Source organism: Schistocerca gregaria, chromosome 1 (assembly GCF_023897955.1).
Source record: "Schistocerca gregaria isolate iqSchGreg1 chromosome 1, iqSchGreg1.2, whole genome shotgun sequence".
NCBI lineage: Eukaryota > Metazoa > Arthropoda > Insecta > Orthoptera > Acrididae > Schistocerca > Schistocerca gregaria.
Genome location: NC_064920.1, coordinates 9,996,024 through 10,020,114, shown reverse-complemented (window position 1 = coordinate 10,020,114; position 24,091 = coordinate 9,996,024). Strand labels below are relative to the sequence as shown.

General features: G+C 43.5%; 1 protein-coding gene across 4 annotated transcripts in view; it reads right to left on the bottom strand.

Moving 5' to 3' along the window:
- Positions 1–24,091, bottom strand: part of LOC126322565 (putative FERM domain-containing protein FRMD8P1) — a 327,086-nt gene that overhangs the window by 146,311 nt on the left and 156,684 nt on the right. The gene's annotated exons all lie outside the window — the stretch shown is intronic.

Genomic DNA, 24,091 nt, shown 5'->3' with positions numbered 1-24,091 from the left:
ACAGACATCTAAATGATAAAATACACTCCTGGAAATGGAAAAAAGAACACATTGACACCGGTGTGTCAGACCCACCATACTTGCTCCGGACACTGCGAGAGGGCTGTACAAGCAATGACCACACGCACGGCACAGCGGACACACCAGGAACCGCGGTGTTGGCCGTCGAATGGCGCTAGCTGCGCAGCATTTGTGCACCGCCGCCGTCAGTGTCAGCCAGTTTGCCGTGGCATACGGAGCTCCATCGCAGTCTTTAACACTGGCAGCATGCCGCGACAGCGTGGACGTGAACCGTGTGTGCAGTTGACGGACTTTGAGCGAGGGCGTATAGTGGGCATGCGGGAGGCCGGGTGGACGTACCGCCGAATTGCTCAACACGTGGGGCGTGAGGTCTCCACAGTACATCGATGTTGTCGTCAAGGTCGGCGGAAGGTGCACGTGCCCGTCAACCTGGGACCGGACCGCAGCGATGCACAGCAAGAGCGTAGGATCATATGCAGTGCCGTAGGGGACCACACCGCCACTTCCCAGCAAATTAGGGACACTGTTCCTCCTGGAGTATCGGCGAGGACCATTCGCAACCGTCTCCATGAAGCTGGGCTACGGTCCCGCACACCGTTAGACCGTCTTCCGCTCACGCCCCAACATCATGCAGCCCGCCTCCAGTGGTGTCGCGACAGGCGTGAATGGAGGGACGAATGGAGACGTGTCGTCTTCAGCGATGAGAGTCGCTTCTGCCTTGGTGCCAATGATGGTCGTATGCGTGTTTGGCGCCGTGCAGGTGAGCGCCACAATCAGGACTGCATACGACCGAGGCACACAAGGGCAACACCCGGCATCATGGTGTGGGGAGCGATCTCCTACACTGGCCGTACACCTCTGGTGATCATCGAGGGGACACTGAATAGTGCACGGTACATCCAAACCGCCATCGAACCCATCGTTCTACCATTCCTAGACCGGCAAAGGAACTTGCTGTTCCAACAGGACAATGCACGTCCGCATGTATCCCGTGCCACCCAACGTGCTCTAGAAGGTGTAAGTCAACTACCCTGGCCAGCAAGATCTCCGGATCTGTCCCCCATTGAGCATGTTTGGGACTGGATGAAGCGTCGTCTCACGTGGTCTGCACGTCCAGCACGAACGCTGGTCCAACTGAGGTGCCAGGTGGATGGCTCTGAGTACTATGGGACTCAACTGCTGTGGTCATTAGTCCCCTAGAACTTAGAACTACTTAAACCCAACTAACCTAAGGACATCACACACATCCATGCCCGAGGCAGGATTCGAACCTGCGACCGTAGCAGTCGCACGGTTCCGGACTGCGCGCCTAGAACCGCGAGACCACCGCGGCCGGCAGGTGCCAGGTGGAAATGGCATGGCAAGCCGTTCCACAGGACTACATCCAGCATCTCTACGATCGTCTCCATGGGAGAATAGCAGCCTGCATTGCTGCGAAAGGTGGATATACACTGTACTAGTGCTGACATTGTGCATGCTCTGTTGCCTGTGTCTATGTGCCTGTGGTTCTGTCAGTGTGATCATGTGATGTATCTGACCCCAGGAATGTGTCAATAAAGTTTCCCCTTCCTGGGACAATGAATTCACGGTGTTCTTATTTCAATTTCCAGGAGTGTATATTAGTTTTTATAAAGCTTCGAAAAGTTCCTACTACCCATTACACTGCACTGGGTAACTTTGAGCTGTTTCTGAGTGCCTCCTAATGAAAATAACTAAATGGAACTATGGCACAGTGCTCCCTGAGGACTTGAGTTGACTTTGGTACTAAAAGTTAAAACAAGGATGCACTTGTTAAGTCTGATGAAAACATTTACTTTATGTATGAGGCAGAATAGCTAAATGGGTTAAGTATCAGACTGCAAATCTTAAGGCCACCATTGGAAGAGATTTTTTTGAATTACACTAACTGTGTAATAGCATGATTCAGAACAGGATTCAGTGAGCACCTTGCACAAATACTGAAGATTTATATTAATCTTGTGGTACCAAACAGAATTGCAAAAAAATCAAGTTGTGATTTTTTCAATGAGGAGAAGATGAACTTTTTAACAGTTAGTTGTACAGAGAAAACCTGACAAATATTTCTTTCAATAAATTCTGTAACTGAAAAATTTAGCAACATCTTAAACATCTTATCACATTACTTCCAAATGAGATTTCTCATGAAAAGTGTCAACAGAGTGAACAACACTGGTAATAATAACTGGATCATATCAGCAGTAAAATCTTTCTTTCAGAAAAAAAACTTCTACACAAAATCTTTACACAGATGTGACCATCTTTAGAGCCTAAATGTTTAATATGAAACATTCACTGTCATTCTAGAAAAGCAATGTTGTCAAAAGAATGCACACTAATACCTACAGAAAAAGTCTGATGAACAATGCAAAGACCACATGGAAAATTTTAAAAAGGCAAATGGTGAAATTAAACATTCATTTACAAACATTACAGCGATACAAGACTACAGAACAATAGTATTCTTTCAAGAGCTGGAGACTGTATACTTAAGCAGAATTTTATAATGAAACCTATTGATCCCAAACTAATATTAGGAACACATTCCAAGATAATGTTTATTAGTACTGTCACCCGAGATGAAGTTTTAAATGCAATATGAGAACTACAAAGATCGTACTCAGCTCAGTATTAATGGCATTCAACAATGTTTGCATGCATAATGTGCAATCCATCTTACAATGCATGGGAGAGGCTGCCATCTACCACTACTAGACATTTCCTGTCCTGTTCAGCTTGCAACTGTCTATATGCCTCTGTATGAGCCCTAATTTATTGTATCTTATCTTCAAGATCCTTATGTGCAATGTATATTGGAGGCAACAGAATCATTCTGCAGTCAGCATCAATTGCTGGTTGTCTAAATTTTCTTAGTAGTGTTCTTCAAAATGAATATCACTTTCCCTCCAGTGATTCGCACTTGAGTCCCAAAAGTACTTCCATAACAGTTGTGTGTTGTTCGAATCAACCACTAATTTAGCAGCCTGCCTCTGAACTGCTTCGATGTCTTCCTTTAATTTGACCTGATACAGATCCCAAACACTCGAGAGGTACCCCAGAAAGGTTGCACAAGCATACTATATGCGGTCTCCTTTACATGTGAAACAGACTTTCCTAGAATTCTTCCAATAAACCGAAGTTGACCATTCACCTTTCCTATCACAATCCTCACATGCTCATTCCATGCTTCACAACATTATGCCCAGATAGTCAAATAACATGACTGTGTCAAGCAGGACACTACTAATGCTGCATTCAAACATTACAGTTTTGTTTCTCCTACTCATCCACATCAACTTACATTTCTCTACATCTTAATTTAGCTGCCACTCATCAAACCAACTAGAAATTTTGTGTAAATCATCTTCTATCCTAATACAGTCACTAAACTTCTACACCTAACTGTAAACCATAGCATCATCAGCAAACAACTGCACATTGATGCTCACCCTTTCCACCAAATAATTTATGTATATAGAGAATAATATGGGTCCTATCACAGTTCATTAGGGCATTCCTGACAATACTCTTGTCACTGTTAAACACTCAAAGGACAACATAGTGGGTTCTGTAACCTAAGAAGTCTTTGAACCACTCACATGTCTGTAAACATGTTCTGTATGCTCATACCTTCTTTAACAGCCTGCAATGGGGCGCCACATAAACGCTTTCCAGAAATCTCTGGAGTAATTTTGAAGAAATGTGCACAAAATGAAATTATTACTTTAACATACTCCATTGGCTGTTCTCTACAAATGAGCACTTTTCCAGACACATTGAAAACACTAAACTGATTCCCATGTATGAGGGGAATGGAGACAGGCAGAGAGGGAGGGAGAGAGAGAGACCATGATTAACTATAGGCCTATCAATACTTTGCCAAGTATATCTCCAGTTTTATAGAAATTTGCGCATATGAAACTCACATCATTTATGATTATATCTTATCACATTTAACTATTTACAAAACTCAGACTAGTGCTTAAGACAAGGGATAAAAATATCATATCAAAATAAAAGGAGATGTTATGAATCCTCTAAGCAAACTACTAATCATGATTTCATTACCTACATCAAAAGACACACACAAAACGTAACCAAAGCTATTTCAGAATTTGAAAAAATAGCCTCATAAGCAAAATTAAAGCAACCAGGCAACTTCCAAAAAGAGAAATAGGGCAAAGGTCAATCAATCATAGTGATATAGAATTGTTTAAAAATAAGAATAAACTAACTGACCCCACTTTAGTGGCTAATGTATAAGAAACTCATAATTTATGCCTGATGAACAATAATTAGTAACAGTAGGGCACTGCCTAAAGCTTATGTCGAGGAAGATCTCGTTCCTCAGTAGTAAGGAACTGTTGCCACCAGTGAGGTACAATGACAAAAGTATGAAGCAGCCACTGTAATGCTGTCAAGTGAAGACATAAACAAATCCAACATGCCCAAAGGGTCAGTTATGCACCCCATCTCTTCCTCTTGTGCATCAACAATGTAAGTGTAAATCTGGAAACACCTAACATTGTCTTACTTGCTAAATAGAGAGAACATATTGTGTGCAGCAACTGGTAAACTGTTCAAAAGAAGCAGATCAATAGCTTGGTAATCTACAATCAAGTCATTGTAAGGTGCAGTAAGTCATTCATAACAAAACTTGTGCGTATGGCTGCAAGACCTAACACGAGTTAAATCTATCGAGTACGATAATTGTGAGTTACGTTAAGAGGAGAGGGAAACCTGGCACCATTTTCGATTCTGTTGTGAGTACTTCCCCAACCGCCATCAGGCAAAATGATGAGTGTTTTTTGGGATTGTGATAGTGTGGTGCTAACAGATCACAGTGATGAGGAGCAAACTATCACAGGATTGTGCTACCATAATCACAGGTTCAGGTAAAGTAAATAAAGCAGAACTGAAGAGGAAGACTACTGTGTAAAGTAGATAAATGAAAATCTTTCACAATCCTTTTTGAGGAGCTCAGAATTACAACATTCACATTATAATATATAGCTTTTGTTCCAAACAATAAAAATCGGTATCAAGTGAACTGTGATCTGTGCAATTACAGCACAAGACACAAAAATGCCTTTTATGTAGACTTTACCTCCTTGTCTACAGTTCAGAGTGGAATTATATACACTCCTGGAAATGGAAAAAAGAACACATTGACACCGGTGTGTCAGACCCACCATACTTGCTCCGGACACTGCGAGAGGGCTGTACAAGCAATGATCACACGCACGGCACAGCGGACACACCAGGAACCGCGGTGTTGGCCGTCGAATGGCGCTAGCTGTGCAGCATTTGTGCACCGCCGCTGTGAGTGTCAGCCAGTTTGCCGTGGCATACGGAGCTCCATCGCAGTCTTTAACACTGGTAGCATGCCGCGTGAGCGTGAACGTGAACCGTACGTGCAGTTGACGGACTTTGAGCGAGCGCGTATAGTGGGCATGCGGGAGGCCGGGTGGACGTACCGCCGAATTGCTCTACACGTGGGGCGTGAGGTCTCCACAGTACATCGATGTTGTCGCCAGTGGTCGGGGGAAGGTGCACGTGCCCGTCGACCTGGGACCGGACCGCGCGACGCACGGATGCACGCCAAGACCATAGGATCCTATGCAGTGCCGTAGGGGACCGCACCGCCACTTCCCAGCAAATTAGGGACACTGTTCCTCCTGGGGTATCGGCGAGGACCATTCGCAACCGTCTCCATGAAGCTGGGCTATGGTCCCGCACACCGTTAGGCCGTCTTCCGCTCACGCCCCAACATCGTGCAGCCCGCCTCCAGTGGTGTCGCGACAGGCGTGAATGGAGGGACGAATGGAGATGTGTCGTCTTCAACGATGAGAGTCGCTTCTGCCTTGGTGCCAATGATGGTCGTATGTGTGTTTGGCGCCGTACAGGTGAGCGCCACAATCAGGACTGCATACGACCGAGGCATACAGGGCCAACACCCGGCATCATGGTGTGGGGAGCGATCTCCTACACTGGCCGTACACCTCTGGTGATCGTCGAGGGGACACTGAATAGTGCACGGTACATCCAAACCGCCATCGAACCCATCGTTCTACCATTCCTAGACCGGCAAGGGAACTTGCTGTTCCAACAGGACCATGCACGTCCGCATGTATCCCGTGCCACCCAACGTGCTCTAGAAGGTGTAAGTCAACTACCCTGGCCAGCAAGATCTCCGGATCTGTCCCCCATTGAGCATGTTTGGGACTGGATGAAGCGTCGTCTCACGTGGTCTGCACGTCCAGCACGAACGCTGGTCCAACTGAGGTGCCAGGTGGAAATGGCATGGCAAGCCATTCCACAGGACTACATCCAGCATCTCTACGATCGTCTCCATGGGAGAATAGCAGCCTGCATTGCTGCGAAAGGTGGATATACACTGTACTAGTGCTGACATTGTGCATGCTCTGTTGCCTGTGTCTATGTGCCTGTGGTTCTGTCAGTGTGATCATGTGATGTGTCTGACCCCAGGAATGTGTCAATAAAGTTTCCCCTTCCTGGGACAATGAATTCACGGTGTTCTTATTTCAATTTCCAGAAGTGTACTTTGATGGTGAGATATTTCCATGTAACAAAGCAGGAAATTGAGCCTCTCAACCAACTCAAATGAAAAATTAGAAACATATTTTATTAGCCTCTCTTTTTATAAATTATCTGAATATGTAAAGTCAGGGATTGGAAAATCCTATTAATTACAGTGTGTGTGTGTGTGTGTGTGTGTGTGTGTGTGTGTGTGTGTGTGTGTGTGTGTGTGAAAATTAAAGAAAATGAATACACTATATGTGTTACACTTTCTGGGTGTTTCCTTACTGCTGATGACATAACCGGAAAACTGACAACAGTCTGCATTATGGCAGCATCCCAACAACCTGTCTCACATGGCGTCAGCATCACTACGCCACCATTGGTAGAAGAAAAGAAATTTTGAGTTGATATTTATACACTCGCATCCAGTGACTGAGGTGGGCATCGTTCAGTCAAGTAATTCGGCCTCTGTGCTCGCACAATTGTCATTTGCTCAGTATTTGTCCAATTGTACGACACAGTCCAGAGTTTGGAGATACCTCTGCTGCTCAGGCTCTCCGCCTCCCCACTGCCTGCATCGCTACAATGACAGCCTGTGATGTAAACGGCAGTGAGGATTGTCTGTGAGGCTGTGGCCGCTGGCAGGACCTGGCGCCTCTCGTGGTACTGGCAAGAGCCGCAACCGACTCGGTGTCGCTTTCCGGACTGGGTGCTTCTCTGCGAACCACCAACAGAACTGCACGATCCACAAGTTGACACCAAACCGAGCTCGTAGGACATACAAAGTTCTGCAGTCAGATTAAATAGTTCTCAGCTACTAGCATCTTGGTGATGAGTTCCTGCCCCCACAGCTGTCATTTGAACCTCAAACCCTCCGGTGGTGAGCAGCCATACCATCCTGGCGAATAGAAGACCAGGTCCCCACTCTTCCAGTAGCGGTCGTACAAACCTGACTCATTACAACAGTTGAATTTTGATACTGGTAGTGATGGCTTAGTTGATATAACACAGTGCAGAATTACGTATAGGCATCATTTCGTCCACAGCTGCACCCTGTAATCCACTCTGAAGAACATGGCACAGGGTAGTTAGTAGCGTAATATATGTTAGGGTGAGAGTGCTGACTTAAATGTCATAATTTCCAAAAGTGCAAGTTTGTTTTCCTTTCAGGTTATGCTTGAATAGGCTATGAACCATTACCTACAGATATTAAATACATCACATTATGCAGACTTTACATAGAGTTGGTGACTTTCTAAACTCAATTATAGTGACATCAAGGTTATACATTTTGCAAACATTATCATTCATTTTTTCCTTTTCTTTGGAGCAGGGAGCATTCACTCATAAATACTCTACCTTGATATCAATGGCTGTCAAGTGTTTCTGTCATGTTGTACTTTTGAGGGCAGCGTTTTGTACTCCAATATGGATTTCAAATACATTGAGAGTCAGCTCGCTTTCCTTTGGTACTAGGTTTTGCATTCATCCCTTAATTTCTCTAAACTTTTTTGCATTCTTGTTGCATTAATAATGCCTTCAAGTTTACTCATGATTTAGTTAATGTTTCTGGACACAAAATTACCAAAATCTTCAGTTAAGACTGTCTTTATAACTGTAGGAGGTAACCGTACCTGCAAGAATGCATTTATAACTGCATAGGCAAGACAGTACATTGTTTACAACTCAGACATGTATGAACGTTGATACATATTGTTAGTGATCATCTTTATTTTTATTATACATGTCGTGTCACAGCTTCAAGTTACATGTGAAGCATCACACAAAACATAAAATTATATTTGTGACTGAAATTCTCAGCAACTGTAGTATTATTGTTTCAGGATAAATGTCAGTCATCAATTGCACATAAACTTTATTACACTTTATCAGTTTCGACACATTAATTTGTCATCTTCAGAAACTTAGTTTAGCAAATACACAAGTGTGATTCAGTTATTGTAAATTGTCAAACAGTGTTTAAAATAATCATGTACATAATAATATGTAAGTATCTGAATGTATCATGGTATTACGCTTCTATGAAGAAGATATTGACTGTCTGCTAAACTAAGCTTCTGAAGATAAACTAATTTGTCAAAACCAATACCGGAAAATAAAATGTATTTGCAATACAAAAGGAACATAAAAAGTGACAAATGTTTGTTATAAAATGCCAGGCCCCAAAAATTTAAAGCATTAAAAAATATTTCAAAACTTTCACTCACCAAAAAAAATTTGAACTTGTAAAAAAATGTTCGGGGTCAATATCAAAAGCTATAATTCAGGTGTCAACTAATAACTAGTTTAAATGTTATATGAAGGTATAAGTTACAGCTGACTGGTGACATTAGTGTGGAGAAAGCTGCCTTCAAATTTTACTTTTATTTTGTTATTATTCAGGCTTCCCCCTTGTATTTATAATTAATTAAAGACATACATACTTTAAATTATGATTACAGACAGTCAAGTTATAAGACATTATTAAAATAAGTATAATTGTATGCTACTGGCATTAACTTTTCAGATGGGGACATTTAGCCCAGATGGCGTTTTACCTAAACTTGATGCCAGGTATACATTGAATCTCTTAATAATAACTATACAACAGCCACATGAAACTTTAGTATTAAATACTTTTGACATTACTAGAAAGTTGTGATAACTGGAGTAATATTTGCTATTATAATTAAAGTAGCTTCCATCCAATCTATGATACACAGAATCTTGAAGTTACCTCTGGATGATGATGAAATTAAGGAAGAGCTTAAAACTATTGTGCAAGTATGTCAAGCAGATTGGTACAGACATAGTGACATCGTGAAAATGTATAAGAAAATTAAACAAAGGAAAAGTGCCTGACAAATGATGCATCAGAGTAATAAATGATACATAGTGTTAACATTCACCGGCTCGCATCCTGAAAGTATTGCTCACAGCCTCAAAAGTATTGCTCACAGCCTCAAGAATGCTATGTCACCATAGGCTTTCAAACCAGAGATTGCCTGTGAAATAAGATGCACTAAAAGATTGGTAAAAAATGCAACAAATACTGCAACTCGGGAATGTACCAAGAAAACTGCAACAATTGTGACAAGTTTTGTATAGGACAAACAGGAAAGCATGGAAGTGTTGTATAGAGCCCCAAAGGTCATGCCTTAAACATACTGGAGGATCTAGAAATTCTTACTCACAAAAACAGAGCTCCACAAACAATATCTCAGAAACACATTGAAATCAGCCGTAACTGGTTTTTTGATATTTTCAAGAATTGCTGGTGTGACATAAGGCGACTGTGGCATGCTCTCCCACTGCTGACTATGGTGCACCTCACCTCGCTTCTATGGGCCACCAAAGCTGCCACTGATTGCACGGCAAACAACCTAACTCGAGAAGCAAGTTGCTAGTTCTTACACAAAACAGGGTGGCCTTCCAAAATATTTGAATTTAGTGATCAAATGGTTTTAATTTTTACAGAATATTTTGTCAAATTTTACATATTTTAGTGCATTCTTTGGTGAAGTTTCAGTTCATTTACTTGTTATACACACGCAATTATAACAGAAAATACTGTTCTTACAACTTTCTGTTAATGTTAATGGTAAAGTTTCATATGGCTGTTGTATAGATATTATTAACAGATGCAATGAATACTAAGTGCCACATTTAAATAAACTCCACAAGGACTAAATGTCTCAGTCCAATATGGTAATGCCATTACTATACAATTATACTCATTTTAATAATGTTTTCTAATTTTACAGTGTATATTTGTAATTTAAAGTATGTTTGGCTTTTATTAATTATACATGCAAGGAGGAAAATAGCACAGTAATAAAATAAAAATTTAAACGCAGAATTCCTCACGCTAGTGCTAACTGTTGGCCAGAACTTATATCTTTAAACCAGTTGTTAGGTACAGATTTAAGACTGACACTGAACCTTGTTTCGCAGGTTTAAAGTTTCTCGGTGAGTAAGCATTTTAAAACATTATTTTTATTTTTTACATTTCTTGGAGTTTGATTATGTATAGGAAACACATGTATCTCTATAATGTTCCTTTCATCTTGATTCCAGATACCTGTCACTGGCATATGCTGATACATTGAGACAAATAAAGATATTTTATTTCGTGATGTACACAGTTTTAGTCATAAAATGTTCACAACGATGGAGGATTTGTATGGGAAATTTGTTTCCTTTATTGGCACTTTAACAGAGCATGTTAAATCAATACATCAGTTCTTGCTTTCTTCCTTTCTGCTCATGTTCATTTCATGTGTTCTGATTTCTGTCTTCAGAGCTCCTCGATGTTATGAGCCTGCTTCCTCTTTCTCTCTTTTTCTTCCCTGAAGATTACCTACTGAATTTTGTTCCTGTGTAGGTTTCTGTTGTGTGTGTCCATTATCTCAATGTTAGCATCTTTGATGTCACTTAGTCATTGTAAACCATGCTGATTGTCCTTTAAGCTTCATTACTTTAGTAAAGATTTTTTTTTGTGAGCCTGACATTTGTCAAAAGATCGACATCATTCTTTTGCACATAGCATGTATTATGTTCTCTATATGTTTGTAGATTTCTTTGTTGGGTTGTGGTCTATTGTATTCTGTCCCTGTTGTCCTTGGGCCAAGTATGCTTCTAACCAGTCTCCTTTCTATTTTAATTACTTTATTTATCCTATATTTTTGTACTAGGTTTAGTGTTTGGCATCATATAGATTATAAAGCCTCTGTTCTCATCAGTGTATTGTAGTGTTTAATTTTGGTGTCGCATGATCATGGCTTCTTCTTGTATGTTTCTGATGATCTGGAATGCAATGTTCATCTTTTTTATTCTCATTTCTAGAATTTATTTCTCATTACTTTTTATAGTTAGCCACTCACCTAAATGTTTGAATGAATTGTCTTTTTTGATTTTGACTTGATTTATGAGTAGCTTTCCTTGCAATTTTTTACATTTGTTAAAAACTCCGTCTTTGTGAAAGAAATTTGTAAACCGACTTTTCTTGCTTGCTCAGTTAGGTTTTTGTTATAACCTTTAATCACCAATAATTGCATGGACATTCAAACACACTCACTTAGGACTAATAGCTGGTTACATGACAACAACTCAGTATCTCTTACTCGACAGCCGTGACGTGACATGCAGCCAGCGTCGTTCGTAGCTAGGTGGCACTCCCGCACTCAGCCGAGTTGCGGAGCACCTCTATCGCCGTTTGCGCGTACTGTCGTGGCGACACTGTTAAATGTCGTGGCACTGTCACAACACTTTTCCCCCCTTGAAAAAAAAAACTCACTTCCTTGGAGACATGGACAGTGCGGAGACATCCATGGCCTCTTGTGAGGCCCCGAGAAGATCCCGCGGAGAGACAAGAGTACGGTCGAAAATGTCCAGGACAGAAGCTCGTGCGTGGAACGTGCCTCCTGGACGAGATGATGTGTGAAAACTGCAGAGCAGCATCCATGGGTGTCGTGGACATGGGGGTGGGCTCCAGCGAGATGGGTCCCGGAGAAGGTGGCATCAGGACTGGGGCCAGTTCCGGCGTACTCTGAAGCGGTAGCGACATCGGTTGCATCAACACGTACTGTAGATCGGCAGCAGCGACAGGACTGGCTTCTCGGCCTGGTGGAGGCGAAGGAAGGGGTGGTGGCACCGGTGTGGCTGCCACTCGTGGGCACATCTGGTCGTAATGGCGAACAACCGTGCCATCGTCCGAAGTATTTCACAAAGCCGGCGGTCGTGAAGAGCCTCGACCACCCCTGGAATCCATTTAGGGCGAGATCTATACCCTCGTGCCCACACGTCGGCGCCCACCGAGTATTTTACCGCACTAGGGGACACAGCACAAGGACTGACAGGGTGAAACAGGTGCAGTAGAGTGCGCGGTTGGCGGACATGCCAGAGTTCAGCAGGGCTGCGATCACCGAGAGGCGTGAAGCGATAAGAACTCAGAAATTGGAGCAGAGGGTCATCTGTGGAAAACTCACTAAAGAATTTTTCATTTGGCTTTTGAAAGTACGGACAAGGCGCTCGACCTCCCAATTAGATTGCGGATGGAAGGGCGGTGCAGTAACATGATGAATCCCTTGTCCAGTACAAAAATCATGGAAGGCCTGCGAAGAGAACTGAGGGCCATTGTCTGTGACGATCGTGGATGGAAGACCTTCTTGCACAAAGATTTAGGAAAAGCCAGCGTTGTCGCCGCAGTGATGGGCGACTGACATCGAACAACAAACAGAAACTTCGAGAAGGCGTCAATCAACAGTAGCCAATAAGTACCGAGGAAGGGGCCGGCAAAGTCAGCGTGCACCCGTTCCCACGGCTGCGCAGGATCAGGCCACGGAGAGGGTATTGTACGAAGTGCAGCCAGTTGTTGAGCACACTGACCACACGCACCAACCGTGTGGGTGATGTCCGAATCAATACCGGGCAATAAACGTGCCTGCAGGCCAGGGACTTAGTCCGAGAAATACCCCAATGGCCTTCGTGCAACAGTTTGAGAACATCTTTGCGAAGAGAGGCTGGCAGCACGACACGTAGAGATGCGCCATCCTTGGATAGAAGAACAACACCATCACGAACAGCAGACGAAGGCACAAGGCACGGTAGTTGCAAAGGGGATCCGATGCCCGGCCCTTGGTCCTGTCCGGCCAACCCCGTCAAACAAAACCGATCACCTGACGACGTAGGATCCGGTCCCGCGCAGTAGCTGACGCGACCTGCGAACCTGTAAGTGGAAAACCCTCGACCGCACGACGTTCTTCCTCATCAATGTGGAAACAGAGTAGTTCATCACGATCGAAAACCGGGTCGGGGCCCATCAACAGTAACGACAATGCGTCAGCGTTGGCGTGCTGGGCCATGGGGCAATAGTGAATCTCAGTGGAAACGAGACAAGTATACGGCCCAATGTTGCAGGCGGTGAACTGCCTTATCCGGAAGCGACGCCGATGGGCTGAACAGAGAGACCAGCGGCTTGTGGTCGGTGATGAGGTGAAACTTAGGACCATACAAAAAAACGCTGAACTTTTTTAGGGCATAAATGATAGCGAGCGCCTCCGTTTCGATTTGAGAATAACGTCGTTGCACATCGTTGAGGGTCTTGGAAGCATAGGCGATGGGTCGTTCTGACCCATCCTCATACCGATGGGCGAGAACAGCACCTAGGCCTTACTGTGACGCGTCAGTCGCTAGAACCAAGTGCTGACCCGGACGGAATGTGGCAAGACAAGGCGCCGACTGCAAATGAGCCTTCAGGTGGACAAAAGCCTGCTCACACCCGTCGGACCAACAGAAGGGGACGTTTTTGTATAACAGCTGATGCAGAGGATGAGCTACCGCCGCCGTGGATGGAATGAATTTGTGATAATAAGCAATCTTGTCTAGAAACGACTGAAGTCCTTTGACCGTAGAGGGCCGGTGTAGAGCGTTAATGGCCGCAACGTGCTGACGTAGATGACGTATACCCTCACGGGACAAGTGGAAACCGAGATAACCAATAGAGGGTTGGAAGAACTGTGACTTGTCCAGATTGCACCTCAACCCAGCCGAATGCAAAACCCGAAACAGTGAACGCAAATTGTGAAGGTGCTCCTCAGTGGAGGCCCCCGTGACAACAATGTCATCCAGATAGTTTATGCAGCCAGGAACGGAGGCCGTGAGCTGTTCCAAAAACCGCTGAAAAATGGCCGGTGCGCTAGCGACGCCAAATGGTAACCGCTGGTACCTATACAACCCACAAGGAGTGTTGATGACGAAAAATTCCTTGGAAGAAGCATCCAACAGCAACTGATGGTACGCCTCAAGTCTGGAAAACAACTGGCCCCCAGCGAGCTTGGTAAATAACTCCTCAGGACGGGGAAGAAGATAAGTGTCAATGAGGCTCTGAGCGTTGACAGTGGCTTTAAAGTCACCACACAATCGCAGACTCCGGTTTGGTTTAGAAGCCACTACGATTTGCGATGCCCATTCGCTGGAGGTAACCGGAAGGAGAATCCCTGAAGCTGTTAACCTGTCTAGCTCAGCCTAGACAGGTGCACGCAACGCCACCGGATTAGGGCGTGCCCGGAAAAACTTAAGGCGAGCTGTAGGTTTAAGAGTAATGTGGGCTTCAAAATCCTTGGCACAACCCAGACCAGCAGAGAACAAGGACGAAAATTCAGAACACAATCCATCCAGCTGTTGATACGGAATATCCTCCGATATGAGGTGCACGTCATCATCAATGGAGAACCCGAACAACTGGAAACCATCATAACCGAACAGGTTTTGAGTGCCCGCATGATCCACCACATAAGACGTGAGAGGCCTAGCAACAGACTTGTAGGCAGTGGAAGTATCAAACTGGCCCATGATAGGAATTTTCTGTTTATTATAAGTCCTCAGATTTCTGGAGACAAAGGAGGGGAGCCCAACGCCAAATATGTGCGAGAATTAATGAGAGTTACTGCAGAGCCAGTGTCCACTTGCATGCGGATGTCTTTATTCAGAACACGAACAGTAACAAACAACTTATTTGTTTGAGAAAGCACACAGTGAACATCCATGTCCGACGCCTCGTCCTCGTCGACAGGAACTTAATGGGACTGACACACATAAGCAATGTGGTCTTTTTTTCCTACACGAATTACACGTGGCCCAACGTTTTGGACACGCGGCCCTGTCATGCTGTACGAAACAACGTGGACAAGAAGGAAGTGCGGAACGAACCTGCTTCTGTGGTTGCCGTTTTCGCTGCGAGCGTTGAGGCTCAAAGCGACGTTCTTTACGCGAGTGAACTGCCGCCACATCTTCCTTCTCTTGTGAAACAGGCAAACTGTCCGTGTCGAGAGTTGACTGTACAGCGCCTACATCACACCACGCGTCTATTTGCGCGCCAGCAGCGTGAGACACTTCAAAGGATTGAGCCATACTTAAAACTTCCGACAACGACGGGTTTGGCAGTTGTAGGGCACGTTGCCGAACTTCTTTATCAGGAGCAAGCCGTAGAATAGCATCCCTAACCATTGAGTCAGCATAAGACTCATGATGAGTGTTCGCGACAAACTGACATTTCCTACTCAGGCCGTGTAGTTCCGCCGCCCAAGCCCGGTAAGATTGATGGGGCTGTTTACGACACCGGTAGAACGCCACGCGGGCGGCAACGACGTGGGTGTTTTTTCGATAATAGGCAGACAATAAGTCACACATTTCTTGGAAGGACAGGGAGGCAGGTTCCCGCAGAGGGGCTAACTGAGATAGCAGCTGATAGACTCGAGGGAAATCCAAGATAGAAATAACGACTTACACATAGGAGCGTCGACAACGCCGAAAGCCAAGAAGTGTTGCCGCAAACGCTTCTCATAATTCTCCCAGTCTTCAGCGGCCTCGTCGTAAGGAGGGAATGGAGGCGGAGAAGAGGAAGACAGACGATGAGTAAGCGACGTCGACAACGCCTGAATCGCTGCCGTCAGCTGTGTTTGTTGTTCAATGAGCGCTTGCATAAGCTGTTCCATGTCTGCCCCGTCACGAACACACAAATCCACAACATAGTGAAAATACCCGACCTCGGCGCCAGAAGTGTTATAACCTTTAATCACCAATAATTGCGTGGATATTCAAACACACTTACTTAGAAACAATAGCTGGTTACATGATAACAACTCAGTATCTCTTATTCGACTGCCGTGCCGTGACATGCGGCCGGCGCCGTTCGTGGCTAGGTGGCGCTCCCGCGCTCATCCGAGTTGCGCAGCGCCTCTATCGCCGTTTGCGGGTACTGCCGTGGCGGCACTGTTAGATGTAGTGGCACTGGCACAACAGTTTTCTATTTGGATTTTAACGTTCTCGGTATGTATGTGATCAGGGCAATGTTAACTGTGAATGCCAAGTGATCTAAGCATCATTTATAATACGTTTCAGTCTCAAAAGAAGAAATTAGAACAATTATTATCAGTGAAGGATAGATAGAACCTTACCCCAAAAATGCCAATCCACTTTGCAGATAAAATTGTTAATTTGTCAACATTAACCCTTTCAGAACCAGATGAAAAGTTATTATCAGAAGCCCACAAATAAACTCCAGACATGATAACAAAACCTCAAGTGTTAGACCGTCTTCGGGTAGATCTGGAACTATCCCTACAGAAAGATATAGTAACGAAAGTGTAGTGTGTAGAAGAAATCAAGCAGGCACAGAAACAACAAGCACAATATCAGAAGAACAATAATTTCTTAGCCACAAAGGAACTTAAAACTAGAACTGAAACCAGTAATGTGATTGTGACTAGGGCAGATAAAGTATGGACTGTAGTGTTGTTAAATAAAACAGACTATATAGGCAAAGGAGAGGATTTTTTCCAGTCAGTGCAGCTACAAAAACTACAGAGGGATCCAACAGCTAGTTACAATGATCAGGCTAAACAGGTAGTAAACAAGTGCTCCAACATCTTTTTTGAATATACCTGTAAGACCATGCTGCAAATGAATCCCAGGTCACTACAGCTATATGATTTACCAAAGCTCCACAAAGCAGAAGTGCCAATCCGTCCTGTGGTATCTGCAATACAAGCTCAAGTACATAAGATTACCAGGAGAATGGACACCATCTAGAAGAAGAAACTGAACTTCATAGGGATATTTAGCATTAAGAACAGTTTAGATTTAGTTAAGAAGTTAATTGACATTAAGGTTCCAACAAACGCAAAATTAGTCTATTTTGATTGCATAGCTTGTTCACATGTATTCCAGTGAAAGACTGTGTAGGAATTGTGTCAAAATCATTGTATTCACACAACATAAATCCTGAAGAGCAGCTGAGCACTGTTAGTACAGTGGAATGTTCTTTAAATCAAAATTACTTCTGCTTTGAAGGGAGCTATTATCAGCAAGCATATGGTCTGGCAATGGGCTCACCATTATTCCCCTTAATAGCTGAAATGTTCGTGGACAAGTGGGAGACTGATTTTCTTAAAAGAGAACCGCTGGCAAAACATGTTGGGTATTGGTACAGAAATATACAGGTCGCATAAGATGTAACACCCCCATTATTCCGGGGTGATTGCACATATCGACAAGCGGTGTTCGGCGAAACATAGCCGACTATGGGGCACATACTTTGGTACATGCACAATAATCACAATGTTTATATTGACCGAGATAATGAGACGAGTACATGTTTTTTTCTTAATGGGATGCTATACTTTTTTTACCATCATTCAAACGCTCTGGAAGGGACGCGTATAGTGACGTAACGCATGTTGCTACTGTGATTCACGCTGGCAAATATTGTACGATTGAAGGTGAGGCGGTCGCGCGACCCGCAGGCCGAGTCGCCGTGCTCTGTGCAGCGTGCGCGGCCTACGCTACGTAGGTGAACCCTCATCCGCCCTCTTCACGATACAACATAGGTACAAGGGTGGCAAGTCGCATTTTGCATTTAACTGTGGCACATGCTAGCTAATTGCATATCAAAAGGAGATTATGAGAACTATGCAAAATGCATGGACATTCCCAGGCTCAAATGAATAGTTATTGTGTGAACACAGCAACCGCTTTGTGATGCAGTTTCTCATTTAAGCTTTGCCCCCTTCCTGCTTACATGACACAACTGACGCACAGTAAGCCGCTGATAATGTTATTGATGGATGCGTCATGGGAAACTCTTCACCGGGTGATGCCGGAGTGTGTGTGTGGGGCAACAAAGTGTCTGCTGTGAAACTACTGTTTCCACAGATAGTATTGGACATTATAATTAGAGAGAATACACATTCGATAAGATAATTATTTTATTCACATTCATATGCTGACCAGCTCCCAACCAGCTCCCACCAAACAATACGACAGGACAACCTACGTGGTATACACATTGCCCACACACGTTACATTTATACTTCAAGGATGTTACTGGTCATTGACACATATCGTATAATAATACATTGGTACCTTCACATTCATAGTGTTCTTAACAAAACATGGCATTGTACTTTACTTAAGCATGTACTCGAACGGTTCACGCTCGACTTCAAGACATATCTGTCATTAACGTTCAAGAGAATGGATAACAGATAACAGGTCAGTGGATGATACGGCGGAGCAAGCTGTGATGATTCGGCAGTTGTTGGGGCTTCGCAGTGGACCACAAAAAGAAATCAAGTGGAGTCACATCGGGGGACCTGACAGGCCATTGTACTGCAGCATTCCATCCAATACAGCGGTCAGGAAATGTCTCTAATAATTTCCGGGTATGCAGCCGACTACAAAATTCCCTGTGAATGTGGCTCTGCATATATTGGCCAGACGAGAAGAACTGTCCATGAACGATGTACAGAACATGAAAGATACACCCGTCTGCGGCAACCGTCAAAATCGGCAGTAGCAGAGCACTGTATTTCATTGGGACATTCAATGGAATACAATGGAACAAAAAGTTTAGCTCCGGTTTCCGGATTTTGACATTCCGTAATCAAGGAATCAGTGGAAATACGTCTTGCCGATAATCTTATAAATCGTGACAACGGCTTTCAGCTGGATAAAATTTGGAATCCTGTTATTAAAATTATACAATCACAGCGGAATCGACAGCGTCATTCGTAACTCGATGACTAGATGAGCTTTTATTTTCACCACCGAGGGCAGCACGTACAACTCGGCTATGCCGCGCATGTCAACACCTGACGCATGCGCTGTAGGATGCCAGTACATATCGCATGCGAGAGGTTCGGCATAAATACCGCGACTGCACCTGGCCTCTTCAGACCACTCCCTAGGTCAGTACGACATGTCCCGCGATAAACATAAGCGCCCTATGACGATCTTCGACGACTAAGTCGAAGAGGAAATCCCAACACCCAATCCCTAATCCTGTTCCTTCCCACAAAACAACAGTCATCTCGCCTACCTCAGGCAGGTACCAGACACAAACAGAACAATCATCACAATATCACAGACACCAGAAAAATTAAAGAAAAATCACACACACACATTCACAGGGGAGTAAAAGCCGAAAGGCTACAGACTCCCACCTCACACTTCCCCAAAGAGGGAAAGTACAAAATGAGAGCAGCAGTGGGCTCTTCAGTAGTTGTGTACTCACCTGATGATGGCCGGACGTCTCTGGGCCGAAATATCGTGGCAGAATGTCGACGGGATCCGGCTGCATACCCGGAAATTATTAGAAGAACAAATACGCCGGGAAATTTTCAGAAGCCACAGGAAATGTCTCGTTCAATATTTGAGTTGCAACATGTGAGGAGTGAGCTGGGCACATGTCGTGTTGGAGCCAGATACACAGGCGCTCATTGAGTGGTATCTCCTCTAGCAGAATGGGTAGAATGTTCCTAAGAAGGTCTCCATACTTATTTCCATTTAATACTCCTGTAATGAAATAAGGTCCTACGATGTAATTTCCTACAATTCCGCACCACAGGTTGACGCGCCACGGCCTTTGGTGCTGCACCTGACGCAGCCAATGTGGGTTCTCAGCTGCCCAGTAGTGCATGTTACGTAAATTTACATTCCCGTGATTAGTGAAGGTTGCTTCGTCAGTGAAGAGCACACGTTTGAAGAATGTATTATCATCTCGCAGGCATTGCAGAGCAAATCGACAAAATTCCATACGACGTTCGAAATGACGTCCTTCGAGTGCGTGATGGAGTGAAAGGTGCCATGGGGTGGAAGTTACGCCGGCGCATGACACCCCACGCCCCGTGCCAGAGCAGCCTCGTCGTGGTCTCCGTCGGTCGCAGTCTCCTCCCTCCTCCTCTGTTTGCTGTTACGGCTGCCTCTTTGCACTCGTGTAGTAATCATTCTTGCAACGGCCTCGTAAGTAGGATACTGACGATCAGGATACATATCCCTGTACCGCAGTACAGCATTCCTACGACATTCGCCATACAGAAGTAACATGTCTAACTTCTCCTGATTTATGTACACATCTGGACGTAATGTTCCAGCACCAACTACGCCTGGATGGGAGACGCACTTCCTACAGGTTAAACGTCGCACGACCCACCAGCTGTTCGACGCGGCCTGCTTTCCGGGTCGCGCGAGGCGTGTTTACAGTCTGCGGCCACTTCCGACCACCTCGACCTTCAGTCGTACAATATTTCCAGGCGTCTTTTAAGCAAAGTTTGAATCACAATAGCAACATGCGTTACATCTCTATACACATCCTTTCCAGACCGTTCGAATGCTGGTAAAAAAAAAGAAAAAAGAGTATAGCGTCCCATTTAAAAGACATGTACTTGCCTCATTATCTCGGTCAATATAAACGTTGTGATTATTGTGCATTTACCAATGTATGTGCCCCATAGTCCGCTATGATTCGCCAAAAACCGTTTGCCAATATGTGCAATCGCTAACCGAATAAAGGGAGTGTTATGTCTTACGCGACTCACCCTGTAGATAATATTCTTTGTATGTGGAAAGGATCCAACAGACAACTCCATAAATTTGCATAAAATATGAACCAGTGGGACATTAATTTAAAGGTGAGCATGGATTTGGAGGGGGGGGGGGGGCATAAATTTCCTGAACACTACCTTAAAGATAGAAGACAGTAACAACAAATTTAAAATTTATCAAAAAGATTCCTTCACTGCCACTTTCATCCCAGCTTTCTCCTAACATCCTACAACCATAAAACATGCAGTATTCCACGACATGATCCACCATCTCCTTTCTATCCCCATGTCCCAGGGAGAATTTGGCCACGAACTTAACACAATTAAAACAACAGCCACAAATAATGAATCTGACCCCAACACCACTGTAAAATTTTAGGTAAAAAGATGAAGAACAAGCCAGGTCCTTAATGTTCCCAATGAAAGAAAAAAAAACAGACAAACATGAAAAGAAATGGTGCAGATTACCTTGTATACGGAAAACATCAAATAGCATAAGTAACATCTTGAAGGCAAAGGGTTTCTCTGGGCTTTTCTATGTCCCTCAGACAATAGCTAGTTTCCTGTTCAATGCAAAAGACAAATAACAATCTATCACAAAAACAGGGGTTTATAAAATCACATGCCGTGAGTGTCACTCTTGATACATAGGACAGACATGGAAATAAATTTGTACCAGGCTTAATGAACGCCACACTAGCTGAAGACTGAAGAAGTCTGATTCAGCCTCTGTAGACCATTTCCTGAACAATAACCACAAATATGCAATAGATGTACAAGTCCTACACACAGAGGAAAAGGGGGCCAAACTCAACCAATTAGAAAGTTTAGGAATTAAAAGACAGATGTCACACCTACTGCTAAATGAGCAAACCCAATTCAATTATTCACGACTTTTAGATGAGATATCATTTTACTGTACTGACTCAAAGGAAGGTCACAAATAGAACATCTTACTGGGATGCTTTGTTACACACTGACTCAAAGAGGCCACATCATTAAGTGATAGAACTGGCTGATGATGATGATGATGATGATGATGAAATGAGATCAAAATCCCATGATAGAAGCAAAGCTTTGGGTTTCAGTCCGTCAGAGTTAAAAAGTTCTAGGCAATGCATAAGTTTAGTCTGGTCATTGTACTGTAATTGCTAAATGTGTAATAATGTATGTAATTTGTTAAAAAATGATCACTGACATAATTTTTCATTAAGCTATGGATTGATACCTTCAGAAGTTGAGATGATTATCTTTGCATTGTCATTATGTTTATCTATGCATTTTCATCTTTGGGAATCAATAATTACTTGAAAATGGGCTTATAACCCGAAACCTAGGTTGTGCAATAACATTAACAATAAAATTGTGAAGTAATGCCAAAAACAATGTTTGTCTAGTTAATCTACATAGGTGTTACCCTTTTGGTTTCCTAATTTGATACCTTTCATATTGGATTTTCTTCACTATGTAATCACTTTTCCCAGTGCACATATAAAAAGTATGGGAAACAACCCGTCTCCCTGCCTGACTTGTGTTTTTATCTCAAAAGCTCTTGGAGAGTTTTCCACAGAACCTGACTTTACATGAGATGTTTGTCAATGTGTCTTTGATAGCGTTCGTAGTTTTTGGATCTACGCCCAGTTCTTTTATAATACTGATAGAGTATTCTCTATCCATCTATAATTATCTGGATCTGTTTTAGGGCCTTTCTTCTGCAGAAGGTATATGACATGAGTTTACCAGTCTTCAAGAATTTCTTCTTTCTCTCAGATTTTATCTATAATATTTTTTAAGTTAAAGAATCATGTCAGTATCTACAGCCTTCCATAGATCCACCTTAAACCCATGCACACCAGCTGCCTTATATATTTTTACTATATAAAATGTAACTATCAATTGTGATACAGCCATAGCTGTTAAATTCAAAGCTGCTAGATATTAGCACAGGAGGTGACAATACAACACAATCACATCAACAATACTATGAGAATGATAGATTTCTATTCACCATTTCACTATAAAGGTGATACATTGAGATGCAGGCAGGCACAATGATAATACTGTGACACGATCAGCTTCTGGACGAAGCCTTCTTCAGAAAAGAAAACACACAGACACACACACACACTCAGAAACAAGCACATCTCCAGCAGCTCGGGCCAGACAATGATGCCATTGCTTCTTTAATTGAGGAGCTCCTCGTTTGGCCTCACAGTGGCTGAGTGGAGCTCACAACAGACCTCCCTAACTAAGGAAAAATTTGAGGAGGTGCCAGGAATTGAACCTGGCTCCTTCAGCATCAAAGGCAGTGGTGCTAACTGTTCGGCTAAAGTGGCAGTACTCATACATTTACAGAACAGTTTTAAAATAAATAAAGAAAGTGAAGAATCAATGGCTTGCATCATTAGAGGAAGTAATGGTCTCATTGTGACCTGTGAAAGAATACGGACGTCGTCACATCGAAAGAGCTCCTCATCCGACCACGGTCTATTTTTTAGGGTGACACAGAGAGAGTGCAGTTAGCACTATCGTCAGTGCACGAGAGACACTAGGTCCACAGTTGGCAGCACTTCAGTGACAGTTAATTACTAACCCTGGAGTGTGCACACTGGTGGCCGTGTGATGCACTCTGTACATGTCTTTGGAATAACTGTCTTTACATCACCGAGCTAAGCATGTAATATCAAAATCACAGTTAATTCTTGGTTTATTTCAACACTGAGAAAATATACCTACATAATACGAACTAAACCACTGTTTTATTAAACAATAATGAAACAAATTTTCACTCTAACGCTCTGTTCCCAAGAACAGGCATTACAGAGACAGTAACGATCCACTCTCAGCATTAAGCAGTACAGTTGCATCAGATCCCAGGCAGCCACTTATCTTGTAGACAACTGCCTCAATGTGGGATTATGTTGCTAGTTCATAATCAGGGTCATGTTTTCCCATGAGTCGTAAATTTTTTCTTGCCTTGCTCACTTTGTATTTTATAAAACTGCTGCTCACTTGGACTTATGACAACACAATTTATCGCTGTTGTACCTCAAGCAATAATGAAGGAAACTTCCCGGCAGATTAAAACTGTGTGCCGGACCGTGACTCGAACTCTGGACCTTTACCTT